Here is a 16,131-nt window from a genome sequence, read left to right as displayed (position 1 = left end):
AGCAGGCCAGATTGTTAAGCGTTGGCATGTGCCCACTTGGCGGAGGCTTCTTCTGCCTCACCCTCCGTCTACGTCTCTCCCCATTCCTCCCAACCCCCCCTCTCACTTTCTCCTCCCCTTCTGTCTCTGCTGTCTTCAGTTAAGGCTCGATCTAATGTGGTGGTTTACGGGCAAACCATGGTGTGTTAAGAAACCAAACAGCTCATAATTGCTTCATTATCCCTTGTTAGAGGCCATTACCATAAAGGAAACAAACCAAAGTCTTTGGGAGGGGGAAGTCCCGGCGTTGTGGTCTTCTGTGCTGGAGCTCCAACAGCACAGCGGGACGCCAACGCTGCCAGGGTTAGCGGTTCTATTCCCTCTGTACCGTAGTTCAACGGTTAGAGCAAGGCACTAACGCTGCCAGGTTTTAGGGGTTTGTTTCCCACCGAGCCCACCCAGGCTCACGATTCAACAGAGAGCTTTCAGGTTACGTAACGCACCCTCTGGAGGCCGTGTCGGAGGTCCTCTCTTGCACAACAGTGGCTGAGAACAATTGATTGCATTTCTGAAGTTTAAAGTACGTTTAAACCCGCAGAGCTTTGCCGGCTTAGGTCGAAACAAACACAAGCATCTATACTGATTACAAATAGAATCCAGCGATGCACAAAAAAAAAAAAAAAAAAAGCACGGTCGAACCATTTCATGAAAAGACGGAGAAGAAACACAATTTCATTATCAGAAACTGGGAAATACCATTTTGAAAGATCCGCCGCCACAAAGGGCGCCGGCACAGCGTATGTTTGGATGGCGACCTCCGTAACGATGGCACTGAAAATTTGTTGATATCGTTCCTTCGCCATATTTATGGCATCATTATTCTTACTTCCTAATACTTACTCTCACAGTATTGAATTAATAGATTTATTATTGCATGAAGTAAAATAGCCTCGTGCATTTCTTTTTTTCCCACTTTAATGGTATCATAATAATCAATCCCTGTGCAAAAGTGCAATAGGTTAGGCTACGTCTAACAAACCAGGGAGACAGGGGGCGCTGTTTTAACTCTTTACTGCTGCGTCCTAGTGCATAGTCAATGAGGGCACAGCCACACATTTTCATTCATGTGAGCGCAGCCTCGCCCACGTGCGCTGAGCCTGAAGGGGCTGGGTGTAGTGGAATATATTAGAGGGGTTTGGATGTGAACTATTATCTTCACTGAATTCATTATGTCAGATGAATACATGAATAAATAATCTTGAGTATTTGGGTAAATACACTAACGAATGTAACTAATGCAAAGAAGAAAATGCAACCAAATGGCTACAGCTCCTGTGGTATGTTCACTCCACTCTATGGTCACTGCCCTCGACGAAACACTGCTGAATCTAAGTTGCTGCTGAGTTGTTGGTGTAATATCTAGCGTAATAAGCCTTTATGTGTAGGCCGCCTAACAGACCTCCAAACAGCCTCACATCCACAGCTGCCGCACCTGGAAGGCTTCAGGAATGGCAGAAGTGACGCAGTGCTGAGATCGGAAGTGATCCTCGAGAATCTATTTCTTTAAACCAAAACTGCAAAATCTCACCTTGTTCTCCCTCATTTGAATAAAAGTCCCATTTCGGCGTGCCACCTTTCTGCCAAAAAAATACCACATGAATGAGGAAAGCATGTTTCCAAGTCATAAAAAAAAAAAAAAAACAACTGGTCACAACACTGCTTGCAACGGTCTTTGCACACCCATGAACTCAGTGCCCATCGTGTTCTTCTGACAGGTTCACATCCTTAAAGATAGAAAACAGAGTGAATATGGTAAAACTATCCACCAGACAAACAGCAGCCTGAACAGACCTGTAGCCTACGTTCATTTATTTATCACGGGTTATTCCAGATGCCGACCGGATTTGCACGCAGCCTCTCACAGGATGGAGAAAAAATCCAAACTTGACTTGCTGCAAAGTTATCAAGTTAACAAAGCTAAAAAAAATTTTATTAAGGTTAACTAAACAGACTTTTCTGAAACTGCAGCTCCTGGGGCCAGATGTATAACGCTAACCCTGTGAAGATTTAAAACTAAAACTGTCAGTACACAAAATTACAAATATACATACACAGTCTATACTTAAGACTTATAAAATCCTGCTTACATGATGTATATGCATTGTTCCACTTGGTCTATATACAGTGGAGTTACATTCTAAAATAACCCGCAATAGGCAAAATCCGCGAAGTAGTCAGCTTTATTTTTTACAATTATTATAGATGTTTTAAGGCTGTAAAACCCCTCACTACACACTTTATACACTTTTCTCAGACAGGCATTAACATTTTCTCACTTTTCTCTCTTGTTTAAACACTTTTGACAGTTCAAACCTTCGTAGAAAAATAAGGACGCAGAACACAATGCGCTGTAAAAAAAAAAAAAAAAAAAAAAAGTATGCAAAATTGCACAAAAAAAAAATCTGCGAAACTGCGAGGCCACGAAAGGTGAACCGCGTTATAGCGAGGGACAACTATACTGTGAATCTGCACATACTATATGCCCACTTCTACAATCAGCCATGAATGGATGCAGACACATCCCTTCCACTGACGGTGCCTGATTCAATTTCAGTTTGCTGTATCCTGAGTGTGTGGCTTATGCCGTGTGCACAGGCCTGACGTACACGGCTTCAAACAGCGCCGATGCACCACGCGATGACTGACCACCAAGCCGTGAAAGGGCAGCAATAATCAGAACTGTGTTTCAATTCAAACCTAATGACAACTTCAAACCTTGCCCGCCAACCGGGGGATGCACAGTCTGTCTCAACTGTGTCCAAAGTGATTGCACGCTCATGTTGTCAATTCATGTTGCTAACAAAGCAGGGGAGCCTAATTGCACTGAGTATCTTCTGAGTAGCACGGTGTCTGGAAAAATAATTGGCGCTGAATCAGTAGTAGGAGGAGAAGCTTTGCTGGTTGATTTGTGTGAGTGTGTGTGTTTGTGTGTGTGTGTGTGTGTGTGCGTGTCTGTCAGTGATTAAAAGAGGTTGCAGCGTCATCTGGGCCCAGAGGACATTAGCAGCGACACCGCTGAAATGCGAGGGGAAATGATAAACACACCACAATCTATTCTGTATGCATGAGTTGTTTCCTCTGGACCTCATCGAGAGACGCTCTTTTCGCTATTTGCACATCTTTTCGGTGAATACAGGTGCAATTTCCCAGGTGAGAGGTTATAAATTTCATCAGCAGACACAATGACACGAGCTGTTCCCGCGCCACTGTCACCAAAACAAATTCCTTTGTTGCTATCGCTCTTGCGGCTGGAAGTGATTCTGATGCTGATTGTGCCGCGGCCGGCTCGACCGCAAACAAAAACTCATCTTCACTTCGAGACCCTGAACGCAACGTTCAGAGGGTCAAGTGTTATTGGAGCAAACATTATGTGCTCTACACATGTCGCCGCTTTCAGAGAGTGCCTCACTAAAAATAAGGCCATTTTCCCATCATTCTTTGTCCCCCGGGTGACAGTCTACATTTCATCTACCTCCTTTCAGAATTACTCACCACGGAATGAGAAAATGCAGCTTTCTACTGCCGTCGCAGAATATACCACATTCCAGGCATTGTGTGTGTGTGTTAACGTGGAGCCGTGGGACTGCATAACACGCTCTGAGACTGAGCAGATCGACGGCTTTCCATGTGGATCTCGCCTCCAGCAGCTTCAATACACCCGAGTGCCGTCTTTAACAGAAACAGAGAGGTTTTGCATCCTCCTCATGAGTCCTTCTGGCACCTCCAGCACAGAGGCCCGCTTTGAAATGCGCGCTGAAATGTTAACATGTGGCGTCGCTAGCCCAGAGTGAACTCGCAGAACCCTCCGAAAACCTCATGATTCATGCGAGCCCCGTCGGTTTACCCCCGGCTAACCCGAGCGCTAACCCACCACCGCTTTGATGGTACGATTGATGCCACGCTGATTGTTGTACAAGAAGAGAAAGCGGTTGCGTTTCTCTTTGTGTCAGCAACATTCCCTGGTCAGCGCCGCGGCCAACTCTTCCCCGAGACACGCATGCACACTCACACCACCACCGCTTATGCAAAAAAAAAAAAAAAGCAAGCACATACACACAACAGCATAACTTACCCGAGCAGAAGTGCACCCAAACACTAATTTCATATATAAACCTCCACGCACAAACAACACCGAACACAATCCCTGAGCCCGAGCTCCGAGGACTCCTCAGGGGCAAGGGGAGGATTTAATTCTCTCATAATGACGTTTTGCATTGTGCAGAAAACAAAGGGGCGACACAGACGCTCAGACAATGCAGTCAGATGGGAGTAGATTAGTGTGCAGCGAGGTCTCAGCCTTTGCTACCTCGAGAAATTGAGCGAGATAGACGGCACGGGGAGGCAACTAGGTTAATGAAATGTGCTCACAGGCCTTTGAACGCCACCAGCATCCAGGTTCAAGATCCTAACAGAGATGTGGGGTCTAATTGGGATTGAAGCTGCCGGCCGACATGTAATGAAAGCCTGCGATGTGGAATGGTTACGCCTGGAGAGAAAGGCACAGCGGTTTATTGTGGATACACAGACAAAAAAAAAAGTCTTATAACATGTTAATTATCCCCTGTAATTTCCTAGAAGAGTTATTCATCTGTATGTTTGTGTAAGAGAAAGAACTGTGAGTGACAAACCCACAGGGACTCACGGCGAATGTGCTGGAATTTGACGCCGGTGCATGCATGTAATGAAAAAAGACGGCAGATTTAGTCACGCGGGAGGGTTTGGGTTGTTCGTATTTGTGCGCGCGTGGGAGCAGAGGGGATTCCATAAGCCCGTTACGGCTGCCTCTGGATCAGATCTCCCTTTTTTTACTCTACGGATCATCCCTTTAATTGCAGCAGAGTCTTTTTGTGCGGCTGCTGCAGGCTTTGGCATAAGTCTGTCTTCATCTCCTCCACAGTTAGCGTGTAATGTGCCTGCTTCAGCACTTGCTTCTCCGACACGAGTTCATTAAACCCCGCTGCCATTTATCATTTCTGAGTTGCTCCTGAGGAGGAAACAGTGGAAGCAACAAAAAATAAATAAATAATCGGAAAGACAGATATCCGAGGCTCCTTTCTCTGTGTTTAATACAAACCCATCTCAGTGTCAAAATCAACTTGACTACGGGAGGAAATGAATGAGCCTGGAGTAAATAAGAAGCAGGCAGGGGTATGTCTTTTTTCCCCCTCACTTTGCTCTCTCTCTTGCCTGCCGCATTCAAATTGATGGGTGATCAATCTCTCAGCAAATGACGCAAAACTGCCACATTCCACCGTTGAGAAGGGCACAGCAGCGGTGTGTCATATTAACACATTAGCATGAGCCAGGTCTTAATTCACTGCTGAAAAAAAAAAAAAAAAAAAAAAGACCTATCCGGCCCCTGTGATATACATGAGAAACAGATGCAGGCTCCATTGTTTGCACCGCTGAAGTCTTTATTTTTCTTGCGGTTTTCTAGCGGCCACTCCGCTGAAGCTCGTTCCTGCCACATCACTGGCATTTCAGGCATGAAAGTGAAGTCAGTTGTGCTGGTCAGAGGTAATGTCACACTGTTGTCAAGCCTATAGTCGGCACTGCCAATCTTAAGTAACGTATTAACACGTGAGTCGATCAGGGCTCAGCTGGCGACGGCAGCGTGCCAGAGAATTATCCCTGCTTGACTTTGGACCAGTAGTTCATTTAATTGAGACAATGACACATAAAGCCCTGCATAGGACTGCATCTACACATCACAGCTGAGACTGATTAACATTTACGGCCAAGGAGATTAAGTCACTAATTTGGACTTTTATCAGCGTTTGATTTGTGTGCGTTGGACCTGGACACTGCTGCAACATTTGCCCTGCTCCATCTGAAGCTTGGGCCATGGTAACACTGTTATTCTATCGATCGAACCACACAGTCTGAGGAGCCTGGCACAAGTGCGTTTAGGGTGTGTCCAAGTCCACTGTTGCTATTTTAAAAAGGTGGAAGAAAGGGCTGTTGCACCAGGCACATACAAGTACACAGTTGTACTTGGGCTCTTCATTAATCACGGGTGTGTTTTGGGCGTAACATGCAATGAACCGAACAGAGCGCCGTCTCCCATTCCCTTTAAAAGCCAGGTGCGCTTGCACCTTGGTGGATCGCTATTATAATGGTGGATTTTCCAGGTAAGAAGGCATGGAGCTTTGGCGCAGATGAGTGAATTGGGGCTTGTTTGACAGAGTGCTTGACAGTGCAGTTATAACATGTGTAGTAAAAATCTCTAATTTTACAATTCATCTGGTTTTTGCATTGATTTAAAAAACAAATTTGTGTCAAACTAGTCTGAGTCTAATTTGAAAATGCTAGTCTGGAGTTGTAGTGTGGATCGGGGAAACAGAGCTTTTTGAAAATGTAAGATTGTCACGTGATCTAGGCCATAGTCATAGCATGCACGGGTGTACGCATGCACATGCTCAGTTGGGACTTTAAGCAGTTTGGGGAATTTCAGCATGCACGGCAGGCTTTTGGAAAATGAACCCTGGAAACGCCAGTGTGGTGAAGTGTGAATAGAACAGTAAAATGGCATTTTCAAATTCACCCGGCTTCTCCCGCCCCCTGGTTTGGCCGTCACTGACCATTACTTGCTATGCTGCCAGTCGCAGTGAGCAATTCTCCACCGGCTTCACAACATCCACGTCATCCGAAGCCCTCTGTGCTTTTCGCTCTAGTTTCGGTTGGCAGGCAGCTCCTCCTTGAAGTCAACCTCTGTAATTGAATTAAAACGAAAAAGCACCACTGCACTGAGGTGGAGGAGTGCCAAGAGGTTAGGGAACAATTCCCTCCACAATTATCCTAAAACTGCCCTTTACAACTATTTCACTTACATCCAACTATTCCAGTGCAGCTGCTCAGTGACGAATAGCGGAGGAACAAGGTTTCACTGAAGACATTGTGACTGTGGATGTGCGAATATTAAAATGGCAAAAGGTGTGTTTCTCCCAGGGAGGAAGCATGCTCAGTCTGCTTTTACTAGACCAATAAAGGTTAAAAGAAAGGAGACACTGCGGGATGGAGGCACAGGCAGAGAAAATAGGACTATAACTCAGGTGTCAACAAGGCAGCGGTGGAATCGCGGGTAGTCGGAGCAGCTGTTATAAAGGTTAGCATCATCAAACAAGCTGCTCGGCCCGCTCTACATCAATCTAAGTCTCAAGCTCCTCCAATCAGGCATCAGGTCCATTGGCAGGGCCTGACTGGAGGAATATGAAATATGGAAATCGGGGACCCCTAAGGGCCTCTAGGGAAGCTCTGTGGGGTCTTTGGAAAAATGTGGAATGATTTAATCTCAGTTGTGTTTTGTTTACCGTGTTGCAAAGACAGAATTATGACAATGTCTTTTTCAGGTCTTCACTTTCCTCACCATTATCTCCTTGTTATCTACAGTTCAGCTCTAGAAAATATCTAAGAACTTTGGTCTTCTAAGAATTGGGTTCCTAATGTGCAGAACCTCGGAGCTTTGTGGTATTTAAATGTTTGTAGACCATCTATTTACATTAAAAATTTTAGGCATTTCACTGATGTTTCTATCCAGAGTGACTTACAGTGAGTAAGCAGGCAGGACAGTGTGGATGGACAGCATTGGCTTTCTTTTACGGGATGACATCCTAACCAATAACCCAAAGAAATCAGGACATTTAATAATGAATTTCACCGTGGTGATGCTGACATTGTGGAAGAGGAAGTCGCAAGATTTGTTTCAGCCACATGCCATCAGGACCAGAGACGATGCATTTTACGATTCAAGGTTGACAGGACTGAGAGAGAACAAAAATGGTAAACTCAGATTGTCTGACACTAGAGATTGACAATTAAGTAAATGCCTGCAACCGTGATGGATGTGCTCACTATACAAAGGCTTCAAGAAGGTAATTGTATCAGCGAGGCCAAAATGAATCTGACCATTCCCCTGCTGGCTGCAATTTTAAAAAATGCAAAATTAAGTGGAGCCTCTGGGCTAATATATGTGAGTGCAGACCTGTCCAACAGACTTTTGCTAATGTAGGAAATTAAACAACCTTTTGGGTTCTCGTAAAGGCGCACATCTACACTACATCCACTGACCTGCTGTCATGGCTGGTGGATTCTTAAGGCTAATTTATGCACCATTTTTCGTTCATGGTGCAAACAACACGGCGCGGTGACTGCAAACAGCAGGCCATTCTCGGTTTGTGCGGTTGACACAGCACTTTAACCAATCATCAACTGTTTATCTAGAACGGCGTCCAGAGTGCCGTGCCATGTTGTTACAAAAATTGCGAGGTGCGCGGCGCGGCTTCGGTGCTCTATTTTCGCCACCGTTCAGCGCCGTTTTGAGGCTGTAATTGTGTCATTCTGCCGTTCACGCCGTGGACTCTGTAGCGAGCAAAAATCAGCATTTACACTCGCCGGCTTGTTTCAGTACTTACCAAACAAAGTGCTTTTTGAAATGGAAAAGAACCTTGGAAATGACAACAGTACCTGCCTAACCACACAAACCCTTCGTAATCACACTTCCCCACTATTTGGACAATGTAAAAGCAATGCACCGCAACTTTTATAGATAAATAGCAGCAGCGGCAGTTTGTGTGGAATAAACAGAAAAAAGAAAACCGAGATGGTTCGTGTGAGCAGCGGTAGCAACCAACAGAACAGACCGAGGAGAGAGAAACTCAAACTCCATCCAGGACATTCACGTCACGCCCACACTGTTTGATTGACAGGTGATCTCTGGGAGGTGAAGTGCAGAAACACCACAGGGACGAGTTCTTGGCAACACAGTCGGATGCAAATTAAGAACAACGAGGATCTTACAGTCATCATTTTACATCCTCACTGTGCTGTGAAGTGTCTTCAATCGGTGCTGTCCCGTACCCACCACGTCACCCAAAAGGGGTTCAGGTGATTGTTTTCTAATTCTGTCACGTCTTAATCATCGTCTTCATCGCCTCCATACTCTTGTTTCACTGCATCAAAGGAGCTAACCGCAGCCACGGCCCGCTGAGGGACACAGCGCACTATCTGTCATGACAAGCTCATTCAGCGGCGTCTGAGAGTAGCTTCACAAGCCATCAGTGTCATGAAGCTCTCTGCCCTTAACACTCACTGGTGACAAATAAACCCCCCTCCCCTTTTCTCCCCCCCCCCTCGCCTCCATCTCCCGCTGGCTTCTCTCCGATTATTCCCTATTCTCTCTGTCTGGCAACACGAACAAGCCTCTCTCTTCTTCAGAAAGCACAGGGAAAAAGCCGTCGTTTCCTGCACTCTCGTCTCTGTGGTTTGATTGCACAGCAGCCCGTCTTCTAACCCCCCCGCCTTTTTGTTGCAGCCTCTATTCCTTAGTCTTTGCTCGTGTCAAAACCGCTCCGCAGTGAACTGCCTGAGCATCTGCTGGTAGTCCACAAACAGAGCAAGACACTTCTGAATTTAGTGTCTTTAACATGTTGCTATGGGTAAACCTGGCTTCGCTGCGAGACTTGAAACGGCGGTGAGCGCTGTCAAGTCGAGAAAAGAGGATGGAGTTGAGTAGGGATGTCATTCTAAAAAAAAATCAATTGGTTAATTAAAAGTAAAATCATAATGTAATGACAGAACAGGCTAATCCATGAGAGCATCAGATGGCTTGCCTCCAGGTACTACTTAAGGTCCGATTAATCAAACGAGTTCCCCCCCCTAAAATGACAATGGGGCTAATTGATGCTGATAGGAGAGCCTGTCGCTGTTCCCTATCAAGGCCGTTAAATCCCCGTCTGCAGAGGCTCACCCTAATTTCATCTGACACTTTAAATGAAATATCTTCAGCCGTCATTGATCTCGCTGAAACACGAACCTCATGATCCGATGCGCACGCAATGAAAGGACAAAAAAAAAAAAAAAAAAACCTTCCAAAATTAAAACTCAGAAACTAGAGATGGAAGCAAATGAGAAGAGGAGAGGTGAAAACTGATCCGGGCAAAGATCGACTCGATATTTGCTATTGTATGAAACAAGGCAAATGATATCGGGTGACATAAACTCTGTCTTATATAAATCAGCAATGAATAGACATTAACCCTTTCAATCAGTCATTTTCAGATAACAGAGTAAAAAAAAAATCACAAGGAAAATCTGGTCAATTTGCTCTTAAGTTCAGAATTACGATTCTCTTAACTCCATAAGTCCAAATTCAGTCTTGTTACTGTGATATATTCAATATTCCTGAGACTTGATTGATATTAACGGTCATTTTCAGATATTCAAGTGGAGAGGAAAAGAGCAAGATTGGGAGAAAGGGGAGCAGACAGCAGTGGAAAAAGTGGGCATGAGGAGAGGAGGGGAGGAGAAGGAGAAGGAGAACCAGACTGGAGACAGAACGGAAATGTGACGATGGCGGTGTGGGAGGCGGGGATCGGCAGATGAGGGGGAGCGTCGGTGGAGACGGGAGGCATGAATGGATGGGCCAGGCCTGGAGATGGGGGTCGAGTCCTTCAGGGTTCGCTGCTCCTCCACTCTGATTAGTCCACTCCAGCCGACCGGTCGCAATCAGCCTCTCCAAGCCATACAACACCGACACGTAGCAGCAACAAATCTCATCAACTCTCTGCTCTCCTTTCATCCAATTCCAGTCCTCGGCCATACAGGCGTCATCCTGTATTGTTTATTTCCTGGTAAGCAAGTAAGTTGTACTCTGCGAAATCCTTTTTAAAATTTTACAACATCTTTGAGGCGAAGCATTCATTGCTGCGATGCTTCTGCACTGCACTTCCCAGAGATCACCTGTCAATCACCTGTGGGCGGGCCTGTGGAGTCCGTTTCCTTGGATCTCCTGTTGATGGAGGTGGAGTTTCATGGTGGATATCACCACTCACACTAACTACCCAGTTCTTCTTCTTCCTCCGTGTATTCCAAACAAACTGAAAATGGAAAACACATCACTTCCTTCACAGCAGGAAATACCCACCAGACACCAAGGAAATGGAAAAGCTGTCATAAACTGGATGTAGGCTAAAATACTACTGTGTGACATCAATCAGTGACTGACAAACTGGACATTTTTATAATGAAATTTGCAGAACTTCACTTTAAAAGCTATAGGGCAGTACTCAAGACCGCTGTGGTCTCGTCCAAGTTGATTCCCAGGACCAGTCCACTGGCATAGCAAACTGACTTCTAGTCAACACCAAGACCAAACCAGGCAACAAACAATCCAAGTCTTTCAAAATGCAGAAATGATGTTTAAGGAGCTTTGCATGGATGAACAGATTTATCTGCAGGAGCTCAGTAAAGCCTTCGATATCCTACTAATCAGATCATGTAGGTTTAAGGACCATTATGTGCCGAACACAGGTAAAATCCCTTTAATAGCCTGTCATGCTCAGGAGACAGTCAATTAAAGGTGGCCCATGTGGAGGAAATAGATCCATGAATGGAAATAATGAGTCCAAATCTAATCTTTGTCCATGAGGCGAAGCAAGAAGAATTAAAATTGGCACAAGACAAAGACGAGCCCAAGGCATCGGGCCATTTGGAAACAGGATTTGAGCACGTCGGTGCTGTTTAAAAAAGCGCTGCTGTGTAAATAAATCTGACATGGCACCACTGAGGCTACCTAGAGATCTTCAGAGCAGCGGTCACCCAGGTTAATGGCTTCTCTTGGGTTCGCTTGAATGTCCCATTTTCTGCACCCGAGAACATCTCCAACCCGACATGGCTGCAAAGTCTTGGCACGCGCCACCACGCCTGCCTGCTGGCTTGGCGGCGGGCGAGGCTTATAGGCAGTCTCTCTGGTAAGGTCATTAGCATTCCCTCGAGAGGAAATCCTGAGCCCTCTCAATTCCGCGGCTTCTGGTTGAATGAATAAGGGGTTAACTCCATCATCGGGCCCACCGCCAGCTCTGGCCTGATACTGGTCCTGTGGGACGGGGACACCAGATGCCACAGCATCTCACTTGTTACACAATCAAGGCAATAATTGGTGTGCCTGACTTGGGCGTGTAATTCAATTAGAGGAATAAAGAAGCTGTTATTATTCTCTGGAACAAACACAAAGAGCGAACAACACATCGAGAGCAAATTTCTTTGTACCCCGTGAAATCTCAAGAACTTTGTGGAGTATGAGCACAGGCAGGCAATTATGAGTGAGTCTGGATCTAATCTATTCCAAGCCTGATGAAAAATCACTATAACATCCCAACAGGGACCCACAGCCTGACTCTGTAGTAACCAGATGATTTTATATATATATATATATATATATATATATATATGATGGCTTCGCTATATTATTCCTATGGGGACTTACAGCTGTGATATTTATATGGCATCCTTATAAAATGTTATATGATTACAACAGATCTTTTTTGGTGAGGGGAAATGTGCCCTCACTGGTTTCTTATCAGACTAGGCTTTGCAGCCAAACACAGACAAGAATCAATGATGGAGCCAGTGACTCTATTCAGCCATCTATTATTGAAAATGTTCCAGGCGTTTATGAGAGCGGGGCTATGAGCAATACCAAATAGATAAGGGCGAGCTCTAATCCTGCCCATGTCTCACAAAACGCAACGCAGATTACGTTTTCCTCCCCCCCCCCAAGGCGGGACTTCAGCCACACAGGATGGTGAAACTTAGACTCATTTTTGGAAACAAAACGTGTGAACAGACTCGAAAGGGAGAATCTTTGGGATGGTTTAAAGGGTGCAGACAGAGGAGTGATGGGTGGGCTTGGCTGATGTGTCTGCTGGGCATTAAAGGCATGAAGTTCCCCCTGGATGGCATCAAGCAGATTCAGTATAAATAGAAACTGTTGTAAGCAGGGGTGTATGCAGGGAAAATCCACCTTAACTCTATTTAACCAGCTTTATATCTGCATGAGAAGAGTTTAACCCCCTTTAATGCTGACACAAATGTGAATGTGAACATGTGGTGTCAAATCAATGCAACTCACAGGAATAATGGTGTTAAAACACACAAGCAGAAGTGTTTTTTTTTTTTTTTTTAATCCATAGTGGAGGTTGTCTGCTTTGTGTGGAGGTCACAGTTTGCCCGCGTTATTATCTGTCAATGCATCACTTGTTGTCCATCTGTGCCGACGCATTTGAGCACCAACCTTAAAATTTAAAAAAAAAAGGACTTTCCCGTGCATCACTAAGCCGCTTACATCTGACAACCAAGAAGCATGCAGAAGTGGTTTGGATATTCACACCCAACAAGCCAGGCAGACTCATTTAGAGCAGGTGCAGTCTATCTGGAACAATCCGTTTTTGTGCATTACCTTTTGTTCATTCCCGCAGCCCCTCTCCCGGCACTTCCCGGCCCCGGCAACACATCACCAAGTAGGAAAAACCCACACATTTTCCCCGAGCAAAACGGGATGTTAAATTGCCTTTACCTGGTGTCTGTCAGCTGAAGGAGGGAGGCTCTCTCTCTCTCTCTTTCTCTCTCTGTCTCCCTCTCTCTCTGTACCGCAGCTCTTCATGCACACAGCCAGACCAGGGCGGCTTTCAGAGGAGGCTGAGCGTCGGGGAAAGCTGCTTTGTATCTCCCAAAAGGTGTTCCTGGAAGGCGAGGGGGGACGGCGGAGCGGCTGTCAGCGCCGGAGACTGCAGGAGGAGAGCTGTGGCCGGGCTGGACAGGAGGAGGAGGCGGCGGCAGCCTGCAGACCCTGCGCACCTCTGAGCGCCAAGCCCGAGTGAGGGAGCGCACAGCGGGGAGTGCAGCTGCGCGGTCGGACGCAGGGTGGCGCTGCTGCACACCAAAACTCAGAGGCTGGATCCCAAACGCAAGGCGGCTGTCTGCTACCTACATGGCCCGTGGTGACTTATGGTAACTCATATGTGCTGTGATAACTAGCGAGCCAGCTCCCGGAGCAGGCAGCATTTTCACAGCAGGTGCCTCAGACGGGGCTGCACAGGTCATGCCGTTGCTAAGAAACCACATTTGACAGGTGTTGTCATCACCACCGACCGGCCATTAACTGCTCCATTGCTGACACCTGGGCTTGGCCTGTACACTGCTTCTTTTCTTTCTTTCTTTTTTTGAAAAATAAAATGCACCATAATGCTGATGGGGGAAAACACAAACATGGTGATGCACAACAGCAGCAGCAGGAATGAAAATATATTTGGGAAATATTTGGTGCCTAATGTCGACTGTGCAGAATTATCCTTATTGTCATTTAGTTTCATCTTCAGTCCCAAAATCTTTTTTTTTTCCCGAGAAGAATCTAAAAAAACTGCTGGGATAAGATAATGACACTTTTTTCCAATGCAGTTTCACCTATTTAAGTTTTTTTTCTTTTTCTTTTCTTTTTTTTTTTTTTAATCTTAGAACAAGTATAAATATATTGAAACAAAGCAGATCAGCTCAAATGGTCCACTTGAAGAAAATTCATCAGAAACAAGTGTGATTATCTCATCCTCCTGACAGATTTTTCACTTCTTAAAAATTCTAAAAAATACAAGAGGGAAAGTGATTTTTTTTTTTTTTTTTTTTTTTTTTTTTACACTGAATATTATATTATACGCCTAGTTTGGAGGGAGATTTTTGCAGTGGCAGTTCACAATTCAACGCTCACAGAACAGAATATTACGGGTGCACACTGACAAGGTGAATCCGGGTAAAGACATTATCCCTTATTGATTTTCCATCATCCCTCAGTTTTCCTAAAGGAGAAGAAGCAGGAGGATTTTTTTTTAGCTTTGAGTTAATGGAGATATGGATTGTACACAAGGAGCTGCAGCTCAGCATCAGGAAGATAATATTTTTTTGTATTTTCAGTGTAAACCAGCAACAGAAAGTTTCCCATTTTTGGGCATTTTTCCGAAAAAAATATTGTATAGCTTGTCTTGTGTTATATTGCACATAAAGGTCATTTTAGCGGTGATTATTTACCTTGTGCATAAGTATTTTTAGTGTTTTTGTTTGTATATTTTTCTTCATTTTTATTGCATTTCCTTTACTGTGTCTTTTACATTTTTTTTTATTTTATTTCCACCTGTAAATGTCTGTTGTTTCCTGAGTGCACGTGATGGAGTTTCGTCACATTTTATGCCCCTTCATTTGTCCGCTGCATCAACCTCAAGATCAAGCTCCTAACACTTCTAATTACCCAATTAATTAAGCAGATACAATGTACAAATTGCTTGTAAGCGTGCGTTTTTCTTTTCTTTTTTTTTTCCCCCTCCCATCTGATGAGGTCAGGTAGGCTGATTAAAAATAGAGTCTGAGTGGAGAGAAGAGGAGGGGGCGGGGGTGGGGCAGGCGGGGGTCCACGGGGGGACACACTGAAATTTATGTATGAGTCAGGCATGCATGTACCAGCTAAATGACTTAATAACCTTGTAGAATAGTTTTTCCAGTGCATGGGTGGTTCCAGACACTGTCTAATTATGTAAAGAGCGATGTTTTGGTTCATGCGGCAGCCACACATGTTCGGTTTAAGTTGTTTCAGGTAAAACAGCCACCCTGCCTACTCGCTTATTGTTATAATTCACCTGCATAAGCGCATCAGCTGCATGTCCAAAGTCACAAGGGTCATTACCATCAACAATGAAAATGATACTCGAATCAAGAAAGTTGATCAGCACCGGAAACAAGTGGGATTATCTCATCCCACAGGCAGATTTTTGACCTTGTTTGAAGAAAAAGTAGATTTTAACACTGAAGATGAGACCAGATAATTTAAGCTGGAGATTTTTTGCAGTGTATCACCATCTCTCTTGCACTCTCCTCTTGCGTTTTTTTTCTTTCTATGGCACTTTTCTGTCATGCTTGATCATTCTAGCATCTCAGCCCAGACGCACAGCAGTTTGTGATATGGTCACAAAAACTTAATCTGTAGATGAGGTCATGTGAGGAGCCACAAAGTCCACCCTAATCCAGTGGGTGTGTCAGTCAACTCGACTTGGGTTCTTTCGTTCTCACAAGCCAAGACTGTGTCCAGTTTCTGGTTTTTATGCCTCAACTTAACTTTTCCCTAACCTTAACCGAGTGATTGTACACCTAAACCTAACCTTTCCTCATCTGGATGAATAATCTGGTTTTTGTTGGGTAAAGATACCAAAATGTCGCCCCAGCTGGATGTGGTTTTATCCACTTCAGCTAAAGGAAAATTCATGTTCATGAGCACCA

Source organism: Myripristis murdjan, chromosome 23 (genome assembly GCF_902150065.1).
Source record: "Myripristis murdjan chromosome 23, fMyrMur1.1, whole genome shotgun sequence".
NCBI classification, from domain to species: domain Eukaryota; kingdom Metazoa; phylum Chordata; class Actinopteri; order Holocentriformes; family Holocentridae; genus Myripristis; species Myripristis murdjan.
Note: the sequence above shows the minus strand (reverse complement) of the source record.